We start from the raw sequence: 13,157 nt of genomic DNA, 5'->3' as shown, positions 1-13,157 counted from the left end.
TTAAACCTGGTTTAATAGCTATCTAAACCTCTCACTTGTATGACAGTCGCATAAAATTCCATTATATTGACAACAATGTGTGAACAAAACAAACATACATAATAGGTAAAAATGTCAAAAATAGGGGTACAGCAGTCAACATTGTGTTATAATCTTAATCATTATAAAACTAACAAATATGTCAACAAAGAAAAACAAAAAGGCATATAATAAAACACATATTAAGCAAAAAAGAAAGACAAGAATGCAAAAATTTACAATAGCACAATAACACAATGACAGGATGTATAAGTACCGAGCTACGTCAAATGGATATTACCATAAATAGACTAAACAGTAAAAGTAATACTTTACAAAGGCAAATAAAAGAACACTATAACACGTAATTAAGATGATATACAACGTCAGTACCTAGTATCTATACTTCAAGACCATCGTGTATTATTTGTGAAGTTGGTACGGAATATTTATCAACAAGGTGTTGGTATCTTCCGATGAACTTTTTTTAGAAAAAGGACGAGACGTTCTTTGACATAACCTTGGTTCATCAACTTTTTGCTCAAACACTGGTGACGTTTTATAAAGTGTTAGTTTTCTCGTTTGATTTGTTTTACATTTGTCATTTCGGGGCCTTTTATAGCTGATTATGCGGTATGGGCTTTGCTCATTGTTGAAGGCCGTACGATGACCTATAGTTGTTAAGTTCTCCATCATTTGGTCTATTGTGGAGAGTTGTCTCATTGGCATTCATGCAACATTTTCTTTTTATAATGAGTAGCAGCTGAAAGCTCTTGAATACCGAATGAGTTGGTAAATGTATATTTCATATACAGGTGAAGTTGGTATATTGCTACTAAGGTGGGGGAAATTGATAATTTCAAAATTAAAATCGTCTCGTCTGTCATAGATTCTGGTACTTAGATGACCGCTAATGTCAAATTCGAGGTATAAGTCTAAAAATGAGGCAGAGGAAGCCGTGTCTGCTGTGTCTTTAATTTCTAGTTCTGGAGCATATGTTAATGGAACCCAATCAGAAAAGTCTGGATTGTAAATGGAAAGAATATCATCAATATATCTGAATGAGAGATTAAATGATTTGGCTTCTTTGATCTTCTTGTTTTTGACAAGTGTCTGAAGTAACTCTGACTCATACGAAAATAAGAAGAGGTTGTCAAGGAGAGGCTCACAGTTCATTCCCAAAGGAATGCCGAAAACTTGTTGAAAAATTCTACCTCCAATTTCAACAAATATGTTGTCAATGAGAAACTCCAGCATACTGATCACTTGTTCCTCTGTGTAGCATATTTTACCTTTTTGTTCACTATTAACAATAATGCCGTATGGTATCCCAAAGTAATACATGTATAGCGTATGCTACCAGTTTTATGTTGAAAAGCGTGTGGATTATTTCTTTTAGACGATTTTTCAATTTCACATGGGGAATGGTGGTATACAGGGTTGAAAAATCAAAAGTTTTGATGGAACTTATAACAGATAGATATAGATTAAAAATTATCCAGAAGTTCTGTAGAGTTTTGTAGAATCCACATATGGTTGATACCACTACGCGAGTAAACAGTTTCACAGTATTTCTGAAGACCCTCTTTCACTGCAGACAGAATTTTTGTCAATCTAATGGAAAATATCTTCGTTGAACATGCATATGAGCCGGCAATGTACCGTTGTCTGTACGTAATTTTGTGAAGCTTAGGTATCCAATACAAACAAGGTAAGTCCTCCGATTAGCTGTTCAATGTAATGTCATTGAAGCCATGAAGGACTTATGATTCGCCAAAATCTCATCCTTGTGAAATAATATATTTTTCTATGTTGGATTACCTGAGTACTCATTTATTCCGAATTCTTTTACAAGACACTCGTAGTAGTACGATTTACATACCAAGACAATATTATTTGAAGTTTTGTCCGCAGGAACAGCAACATGTTTATCGTGAAGAGATGATAGACATTTCACAGCTTCTTTTCTCTGAAAACGAACTTTGGTCGATCATTCAAACAGTTTTTCAACTGATGAATTCGACGTTTTATCAGAGACCTGATTGTTTTGACCCATTCTGACAAAGTGTCCAGTTCAACTTCTTCCCTCTGGTATCTTTCGCCTTTCTTTAACATGTGTGTAATCTTTCTGTGAAGTCTCAGTGATCTAAATTGAAAACTGTAGGAGGTTTTGATTACACAAGATATTTTTATTTTTCTATTTAATGATATAACAGGAAAAAATACATGGTGATCCCAGTTTATGGCCCTCAAAAAAAAAGAGTTTTACCTGTATCCGTCATTCCGCCATTTTGTCATTCCGCAACGAACAGTTATACGAACTTTTTTTTCTAAACGCCTTCACATATTGAGCTGATTTTTAATATGTAAATCTACTATGATGGGTTACATATCGATTTATTCAAATTACGGGCTTTTGACTTTGAAAATTTTGTGAAAAAAAAAACATTTTTACGGACTTTTTTCTAAAAGCCTTCAAATTGAGCTGATTTTTAGTATATCAGTCTACTATGATGATTTACAGATCCAGTTTACATTTGGTTCCGCTTTGCTGATTTTTACCGAAATTAAAGTCTTTGGACTTTGAACACTTTGTGAAAATAGTAGTTATACAGACTTTTTTCTAAACGCCTTCACATATTAAGCTGATTTTTAGTATATGAGTCTACTGTGATGAGTTACAGCCTCAGGTTACAATTGGTTCCGCTTTGCTGATTTTTGACGAATTACGGGCTTTGGACTTTCGTGAAAATAACAGTTACATGTATATAGACTTTGTTCTTATGTTATGCTGCTACACCACTGTCCCAGGTTAAAGAGGGTTGAGCGGTAACAAACATGTTGCCTGTCTCAAGTCAAAGCCTGTAGTTCAGTGGTTGTCGTTAGTTGACGTCAGTCATATTTGTTTTAGTTAATTGTTTTGTTATAAATTAGGCCGTTAGTTTTCTCAATTGGACTGTTTCATATTTTTTCATGTTAGTGCCTTTTATAGCAGAATATACGGTATGGGTTTTTCTCATGGTTAAAGGTCATACGTTTGCTTACACCCACTTTATTTGAATTTTGGTTGATAGGTGTCTCGTAGGCAATCATACCACATCTCCTTTTTTTTATTTTCATTCTTAAATTTCCAAACCCTAAAAAGGGCTTAAAGCTTTTATGCGAGCGGGGCCATTCGTATCGTTCCGACCCATCTAGTTTTTTTTTAAATTCTGAAAGTATTTTATAAGAGCTATCATCTCATATTTTGATTTAAAATTCTATCATTTAGTTTTCCTTCTATTTACATTTTGAAGCTTTTATTGTTGTCTAATCCATACAAAATGAGTCATTTTGTCACCATATGTAGCTTGCAAAAAAGCTCGGTCCTATCACATGTATCACTTTTATTGTATTTTTGAACATAACACAATATATACTAAGTTTTGACTAAGTATGAAAAAAATTCTATCCTTTTTTTTTTTTTTTTTTTTCTTTTTTTTTTTATATTCCCATACCACCACAAATCAATAAGAGCTGAATACACAAATAATGTACCCACTTTTTCCCGCCCTACCGCCCGTCAATTAACCTGACATTTCCATACTTTTTCCAGCCCTACAGCCCGTCAATGCACCTGACATTTCCACACTTTTTCCCGCCCTACCGCCCGTCAATTAACCTGACATTTCTATACTTTTCCCCGCCCTACCCCCGTCAATCAGCCTGGCATTCCCATACTATAAACCATCGTTGGAGACCATCCAGTCCAACCAAAAAAGTGGCAGTAATATGTAGCAAGTGTAGAGGAAAAGATATTGAGGCTACTGGTTTACAAAGTTGGTCGTACTAATTTACATAGATATGAATATGAATCATAAACAAGAGATATATTTACATGTATAACATAAGATGAGGTACTGATGAACAAGGTTGATATTTTTGTAATTATGTTACAAGTTGTTTGGCTTATAAATGAACGTTAACAATGTATAATTTAAAACTGAATATGAAAAAAAATGTGATCACCGAGAGTGTTTTGTGTTAAAGTTGTAGTAAAAGCTACATGAACTGATTTAAAAATAGAACATAGATACAGGAGGACAGGCACCCATAGTGCCTTTTTCTCACTCAATATGAAATTGTTAAGGTATAGACAAACGTTTGAGGGATGCACTGAAAGAACATAATAGAAATTTGTATTATCATTTAAAAGGAAGCAATTATTTATATACATATATCATGGACAATAAATGCCATGTTTTTATTCTGAGTTATATTTTGCAGGAAGACATTACCCAACTCTGACACATTATTTGAACTCTTAGGTCAAAGAAGCTGCAAATACCACTCTTAAACCTCTTGCTGACGATTTTTATTCCTTGCTTTGTCGCGCCGTCTATATTTTTTCCCGCGTCAATTTTGCCGTAAATATGAAAAGCGATGTAAAAGTCATTTCTATAAAGATTATTGCTCAAGGATTTCACAAGCGATGTTTTAATACATTGTTCAAGAATACAACCTTTGAACCTTAAAATGCATTTTTTTTTATTTTTCATATCTTAAATAATGAAGATTAAATACAATTGATTATAATTTTATAAGTGAATTTGTTATATCTATGTCAAGTAAAATGTAAAGCTGAATCTACCCCCCTGTAATATATAACTAGAATATATTTAACCTTGTTTTTGATTAGTTAACTGAGTTTTCATAATTGATAATAACCGAAAAAAAACTCTTAAATACTTATATAAACAAGACAACGGCACCCCATAACAAAAACACAAAAAGAATGCATGTTCAAATGAAAAAAAAAAAGAAAACCCTGAGCAGTCGATTCTTTTACATACTTCGTTTTGTAAGGAGGGTAATATGTGGCAGGTGTTACCTATGAAATGGGACGATTTCAACAAACCTTTAGAATACTTTACAATATCCCATTTACAGCAGATTTATATATATTAACATTTATTGTAAAAAGAAATTCTAGCATAATATCTAGTGAAAAAGTTACTGAACTACGGAAACGTATCTGATGTTGGTCCTATTGCTTGGAATTTAATATAACACGTCATTTTCGATGTAAACAAAGAAACGTAAGAAGGTAGTGGTTTTAGTTTTTTTTTTTTTTTTTTTTTTATTCTTTTTTTTTCACGTTTGAAAATATGCTTTTATCAAAGCATACAAATCTATACCAACGAATGTACAAAATCGGCTTATTACTAACCTATGTACAGATACAAAAAAATGTCTAAATATTCTGAGGTGATTTTTCTTAGAAAAAAAATTACGCAGCATTGTGATTCTTGGCTTTATTTTTTCAGTCCTCTAAAATGAAACGAATATTGTGAATATTTCGCGTAATTAAGTATAAAAGTTACCATTTCTGTGAACAAGTATTAAACAAAACGATTATTAATTGAAATTTTCTGATAAAGGTCAAGTTACAGTAAATGGGCTATGTCACAGATTTTCTTTTGCAAACACCTTTAGCTCGTTGAACTTTAACTGAAAAAAAAAGATGTCTTTAACTCTTTTTGATTGAATTCTTTCAAAAGAGGTAAACATGTGTATGGAAAGCACATAAAAACGGCGAAAAATTTTCTTAAATTTGTCTTAAAATCCTCAAATCTCCAATTTTTAAAACACAGAGTTTCTTATAAAAAACTCTATTTTGTTGGTATAAAAATGTCCACGTTAAGGATATAAAATAATAAAGGGGTCACCTACTTCGTCTTAACGGTATATACAATCAAAGATGTGTACTAGGTAAAAAAAAACACCACAAAACAGTGAAAAAATCGTAACGTCATGGCGTTGTAGGTCGTAAAACGTTTGTCACTACCAACAAGTTAACAGAAAAACGAAGTCGGTGACCCTATGATAGTTTTATATTATTAAAACGGAAATTTATGTATCAAAACATCTAGTACTTTTTAAGAAAAATCTATATTAAAAAATGAAAATTTCATGATGTTAAGACAAATTTATAAACGTTATTCGTCAATTCTATGTGCTTCCTAGAGCCAAAGTTGTATGTCAAATTTTACCAAAATCTGTGACATATAAAAAAAAGAAGTGGTATGATTGCCAATCAGACAACTCTTCACAAGAGACCAAATGACACAGAAATTAACAACTACAGCCAATTTACTGTTCCTTAACCTTAAACGGCATATAAAAAAAGAAAGTAAATATCACTCGAATATAAGCGACTTTTGCATGTATTAAAGAGTGATATAATTAGTGAACAAGTATAAATAATTTTGTATGATAGTACTGAGAAGCTTTTCCTAGAAAAATCGTCATACCTAGAAAAACTTAACAGTTTATTGGCCCGACTATGATGCAATTAAACCTTTCTTAACGAAGACCTATTTAACCCTCATGACGATTTTTTTTAGGAACAAAAGCATCTTTTTTATGTGACATTATTATCAGTTCAGCTTTTAATTTCTATAGTAATTCTATTTTTGTTCGTATGGATGAATCTATTTTTTTCCGTTACAGTATAGAACTATGTCTTATCCATTCTTTTAGTATGTCGTTGTAGCTTTCCTTTTAACATAAAAAAAAATACTTATCAGCGATTCAAACGTTTAAAACAACATTTTCTATGGTACCATGGTACTTTTCTCAGTGGCAATAAAACCACACCTCTTTTTTTTTGTATAGTTATTTAACAGTGTATTGCGAGATGTATAGTAGCAATAGTATGAAGATGTACAATTTATACATACAAAATGTAAAAAGTAAAATAACAAAAATACCGAACTCTAAGGAAAATTCAAAATGGAAAGTCCCTTATTAAATGGCAAAATAAAAGGCTCAAACACATCAAACGAATTGTAACCAACAGTAATATTCCTGACTTGGTACAGTCATTTCCTTATGTAAAAAATTGTATACATGGTAAATGATTTGTGAAGTGAAATATCATTAAACCGACGACTTAAATTCTATAAGATATGTCGTATATGCTAAGACAATACACGTGCTTGTACATGGAAAACGCAATTCAAACAATAGAAACAAAAGAAATATTTATTGTATAGGTTAAATATAATCCACTGAACATACATAAAACTAATTTGAAATTTCGTATCATTGTGTTGTATTGCAAAAACTGAACGTTTTCTGTTAAGCACTGCAAAGTGCTTGATTAAGCTAATTGAAAAACGCGAAACTTCCTTAGGACGTGACATGAACAATATTATGACTTAGTGTGATGTCATATAAATAACGTTATTTTTTTGGGAAAAATCTTGACTGCATATCTTAGTAAATCTTCAAATATACAGAGTAACATACTGTTATACAAGAATTTGTAACAACATATTGTTTATGTTATTTTGTACTGAAATTCTCCTGTTTGTGGGCAGTCTTTTTGCATTAAGAGAGTTAGATTATATCTCCTTATTAAAAAAATTACAATTGTTATTTGGAACAGAAAATACCGGTACCCTACCCCAATCTCGTTAAATGTTAGGAGTATATAAAAAATATAACTGGTTAGTACTTACTAGTAATCTTAAAATCTAAATTACTAAATCATAATTCCTCCATTGCTTTAATAGTGTTTTTCAAATAAAAATTGCCTTTATTTTGGTGAAAGAAACAAAAAAACATAATAGAAATTTGTATTATCATTTAAAGGAAGCAATTATTTATAGTTCCAGTACTATATGAAGGGGAACGGCGCATCAACATTAACAGTAAAAGCTGGGAATAAAACATCTTCTGTGACAAGGGTCTGGTACAAAGCAGGAGGGCAACCTGATCCAGACATGTGGAAATTTGCTTCTATAGAGATACCACAATATAGTAATCCGGTTGTATGTATTCTGCGACTCATTTAACAAATATATGAAATACATTTTTGACGTCTGAATGTTAAAGAAAAAACGCACCCGTAGCATGGACATCAGGTGATGTGGTATATTATTGCCAATGAGGCAAGTATCCACCAGAGTCTAAATGATGTTGATTAAAGCATTTATAGGTCACCATACAGATTTCAACAATGAGCAAATATAATACCATTGAGCCTGATTAATCACAATTGATGAAAATTAGATATGACGGACAACCACTGAACTAAACTGTACATTCATACTGGCTTTGGTGAATTGTTTCTAAGTTAAAAATTCTTGTGTCTAATCCTTTATTTTTAAATTTCACGTTATTTCACGTAAAAAAAATCATGTTATTTTCACCTGAAATTTACGTGAAACTTACAAAAACTGATTTTTACTTGAGTTTCACATAGAAGCTCGTTTGAGGTGAAATTCACGTGAGATTCAAATAAATTTAAATTCACGTGAAATTCATTTGAGTGAAATTTCCCTGTGTAACTATAGGAAACTGCTACTATAGACATCACAATTTGTTAGTACAAAATGTATAATGTCAGTATAGAAAACTGGTACTTCTGACATAATTTAGGAATCTTGATGTAAGTATTTAAAATTTATGAAACTATAGAAAACGGGTACTGCAGACATACCACAATTTAGTTCTCAAGTATTAAGCATTCTGTAAGTATACAAAACTGCTAGTACATGTATACACACACCACAATTTGTAAATCTTGTTGTTAGTATTATGTAAATCTGGAAACTGGTACTTCAGACATAACACAATTTAGTAATCTTGGTAAGTATTCTGAAAATATAGAAAACTGCTACAACAGACATATTGCACTTTAGTTTATTGAAAGTATTCTGAAACAATAGAAAACTGGTACTTCAGACAAACCACAATTTATCTATAATGTTTTAAGCATTCTGTAAATATACAAAATTTGCAGTATACACACACCACAGTTTAGTTATCATGTTGTAAGTATTGTGTAACTATAGAAAACTGTTACTTCAGACATCCTACAATTTAGTTATCATGTTGTAAGTATTGTGTAACTATAGAAAACTGTTACTTCAGACATCCCACAATTTAGTTATCATGTTGTAAGTATTGTGTAACTATAAAAAACTGTTACTTCAGACATACCACAATTTAGTTAACATGTTGTAAGTATCTTTGTCGTTTATTGCTGTATATCATATTTGTTTTTCTTTTATTGTTTTGTACAAAAATCAGGCTTTACATGAACAATTCAATTACCCTGTTGTAATAAAAAAAAAACTGCTACAATAGAAAAAACACAATTAGGTAATCCTGAAAAATCACTTCTATAGATATATACCACATTTTTTTCTGTGGAACTACCACAGTTACATCAGGGGTAAAGGTGACACTAATAAAATTTCTGTTTACATCCTAATTTCCTAAATGCATTTTCACATTTTTGTAACATGATATATGTAATTCATTTAGAGATAATGACATATGTTGCTAATTCTTTAAAAAAAAAAATTCCGTATGAGTCATATAGAAAATTAAGTACTATATATATATATATATAAGAGACATTAATTGTCGAAATCCGGATATGGTGCACAAATATTCTTTGCACCTTTTGTTTGCGGTATACCATCTTTTCCGCAAGTTTATTGTTTTCTGTTTGGTATTAAATTTATAATTTAGATCCATTTATTACACCGGGTGATCCGTTTATTTGGCAATCGCTAATGGCAGTCAGCAGGGTTTAAGAACATTTGTTGTTCGACCTGTTAGTCAAATGCGTTTTGTTAAAATATACTTTTTCACTTTTTTGATTTTTTGGAAAATGTTGTTTGTGCTGTATTTAGACCCCTCTAACAAGAAATTTGTTTTGCATGCACACGTATAAAAATTGCGGTTTTTATCCAACGCAATCATAGGTTTGAACGTTGTTTTCAATTTAGACTTGTTTATATTTTTTCGTTTGGGCTTGTATTATATTTGCCTCCGGGTTTTTAATGATCCGTTCATCCTATTTTGACTCCTCAAAATTCAAGAGTCTATCCTAAATTGAGGTAAATTATATGGCCTTCCAAATACCGTTTCGATTCCTAACATCACTGAAGAGACATTAATTGTCGAAATCCGGATATGGTGTACAAAAATTCTTTGCACATTTTGTTTACGGTTTACCATCTTTTCCGCAAGTTTATTGTTTTCTGTTTGGTATTAAATTCATAATAAAGATCCATTTATTACACCGGGTGATCCGTTTATTTGGCAATCGCTAATGGCAGTCAGCAGGGTTTAAGAACATTTGTTGTTCGACCTGTTAGTCAAATGCGTTTTGTTAAAATATACTTTTTCACTTTTTTGATCTTTTAGAAAATGTTTTTTGTGCTGTATTTAGACCCCTCTAACAAGAAATTTGTTTTGCATGCACACGTATAAAAATTGCGGTTTTTATCCAACGCAATCATAGGTTTGAACGTTGTTTTCAATTTAGACTTGTATATATATATATATATATGTATTCAACTTTATATTGAAAACAATATATCAGTTAAATGTTCCGTATGAGTCATATAGAAAATTAAGTACTACATATATATCAGTTAAATGTTCCGTATGAGTCATTTAGAAAATTAAGTACTATATATATATCAGTTAAATGTTCCGTATGAGTCATATAGAAAATTAAGTACTATATATATATCAGTTAAATGTTCCGTATGAGTCATATAGAAAATTAAGTACTGCATATATATCAATTAAATGTTCCGTATGAGTCATATAGAAAATTAAGTACTATATATATCAGTTAAATTTCTTATTTAAGAGGAATAATGACTTACACTTGAAAGTACATCTTATAAAAAAAACTTTTATTTATTATTTGAATTTTAACATAAAAGGGAAAAATAATTGCCAAAATATTTAATTTGCCATTATTTGATTATTTTAGATCACCATAGGAGGGGATATTTTTGGTTTTGTCGAAGGCGACATTGCTATTGATGATATCTTGCTTGTTTCTGGTTCATGTGGTAAGTGTTACTTTATTATTGTCGTCATCATGAATATTTATTTGGTAAGTGTAACTTTATTATTTTCGTCATCATGAATATGTATGTGGTAAGTGTTACTTTATTATTGTCGTCATCATGAATATTCATGTGGTAAGTGTTACTTTATTATTGTCGTCATCATGAATATTCATGTGGTTAGTGTTACTTCATTATTGTCGTCATCATGAATATTCATGTGGTAAGTGTTACTTTATTATTGTCGTCATCATAAATATTTTGGTAGTAAGTGTTACTTTATTATTGTCGTCATCATGAATATTTATGTGGTAAGTGTTACTTTATTATTGTCGTCATCATAAATATTTTGGTAGTAAGTGTTACTTTATTATTGTCGTCATCATGAATATTTATGAGATATTTTCCACTGAATGTTAAGCTTACAACAGTCAATAAAACTTTACATTACCAGTTTACCAGTTAACGAAGGAAGGAAACACTGATTGAATTATGGTACTTTAAGGGCATACGATACAGAAACAGGGGAGATAATGACGTCGCGAACGTAAAATATTATTTTTCGCGACGTCAAACTGACATATTGAGAAAATATGTTATTTTGAATTTATTTTTTAAATGCGAATATATTCTCAGATCTGTACTTAGTGGGGGGGAAGGGGGGGGTCGGTGTGAGGGAAGTATAAATTCCCTGCCACGTCCTCATTTTTATAAGTTTTATGTTGTACTGTTAAACCTATGTCAGGTTAGGAGGAGGGCTTGGCGCCAGCAAACATGTTAAGCCCCATCACATTCTTTATGTGCCTGTCCCAGGTTAGAAGCCTGTATTTTAGTGTCTGTTTTTTCGTAAATTTTTTTCTTATCAAATTTTTGCCGTTAGTTTTCTTAATCGAATTGTTTTACATTTCCATGTCGGAGCTTTTTATAGCCGACTATACGGTATGTGGTTTTCTCCTTGTCGAAGGCTTTACGGTTGCCTATAATTTCTCACATCCACTTTATATCAACTTTGATGGAAAGTTGTGTCTCAATGGCAATCATACCACATCTCATTATTATGGTATCCATAGATTGTTACCTCAATTTCAAAATACCTTCCCTTGGCTCCATGTACGTTTAAATGGAACAGGTCTGAGTAGTTACAAGTAGATGAAAAGATAACACCTTGAGTAATTCAATAAGCTAGAACAATTCCGTTTCACTCACAAAACAGAAGGAAGACTTGCAATCGTTTTCGAACCTCGTATATTGGATCATCTGCTTTTGTCGTTAAATACCTTCAAAATTTTGTAAAAAATACTAAGTACAAAGTAGAAGTATAAAAAAGAAAAACACACAAGCTTCATAATGATTTACATTATATATTAATGAATATTGTCTCTCTTCGTACAGAACATTGATTCATTCAGTCGTTAATAAATCATGTATGTACATGATGTATGTCAAACATAAGAAATTCTCTATAACTAAATATGGGGAAATTTTTTACTGTAAATTCAGAAATTATTGCGTGCATTTATTATTGCGATTGTTAAAGAAACAACAAAAATGTGAGATTAATGATTGCGATTTCAAATAAACCTGCATACATATATATGTATCAGATATAAGAATGTGCGTTCTTATTATTGCGATTCCCACCCAGTCGCATTATTCGCATTAATAAAAACCTAGCAATAATTTCTGAATTTTTAGTAAATCTATTTTTCTCTCTTTTTTAGAAGGCAGAAAGTAAACAGAAAACAGAATAACCCTTAAATTATGCTGGTGTGATATTAACAGTTATTTGATCTTAATAAATTATCATGTGCTATTAGGTAACTTGTATATTATAATGATCATGTGATATTGACAGTTACTTGGCCATCATAAAGACTATGTAATATTCAGTAACTTGTTCATTGTCTGTGCTAGCAATTTTCAAATATAATAAATATAATTAAAACAAAATTGTTTTTTTCTTAAAGGGCCAGTGTACGCTTTGCCATCACTTATCGTCTGTCGTTGTCTGTTAACTTTTAAAAATATCATCTCCTCTAAAACGATTCTTCCAAATTTAATCAAAGTTAGCCACACTCGTCGTTGGGTATCGTGTAGCTTAAAGGCTGCTGTAAGTAGAGAAAATCTGACCAGACAAACATATTTGAAATGATGAGGTCTATGTTCTGTCTTATAACATCACAACTGTCAGACCTTTTCCTGCATAAGATATTGCCCTTAAATGACAAATTTTACATATTTTTTTCATTTTTGCCTTTTTCTTGAAAATTA

General features: G+C 31.2%; 1 long non-coding RNA gene across 1 annotated transcript; it reads left to right on the top strand.

Annotated features, from left to right (window-relative positions):
- The first annotated feature begins 7,674 nt into the window (after nt 1-7,674).
- On the top strand, nt 7,675-12,825 carry LOC127731969 (uncharacterized). Its single transcript, XR_007995921.1, has 3 exons — nt 7,675-7,835; nt 10,808-10,889; nt 12,608-12,825. It is a non-coding gene; the product is annotated as an uncharacterized LOC127731969 (long non-coding RNA).
- The last annotated feature ends 332 nt before the right edge of the window (nt 12,826-13,157 follow it).

The sequence above is a fragment of the Mytilus californianus genome, unplaced genomic scaffold, assembly GCF_021869535.1.
Source record: "Mytilus californianus isolate M0D057914Y unplaced genomic scaffold, xbMytCali1.0.p SCAF_21, whole genome shotgun sequence".
In the NCBI taxonomy this organism is placed as follows: Eukaryota; Metazoa; Mollusca; class Bivalvia; order Mytilida; family Mytilidae; genus Mytilus; species Mytilus californianus.
The sequence above is the reverse complement of the archived record's forward strand: the minus strand, read 5'-3'. Positions and strand labels throughout refer to the sequence as shown.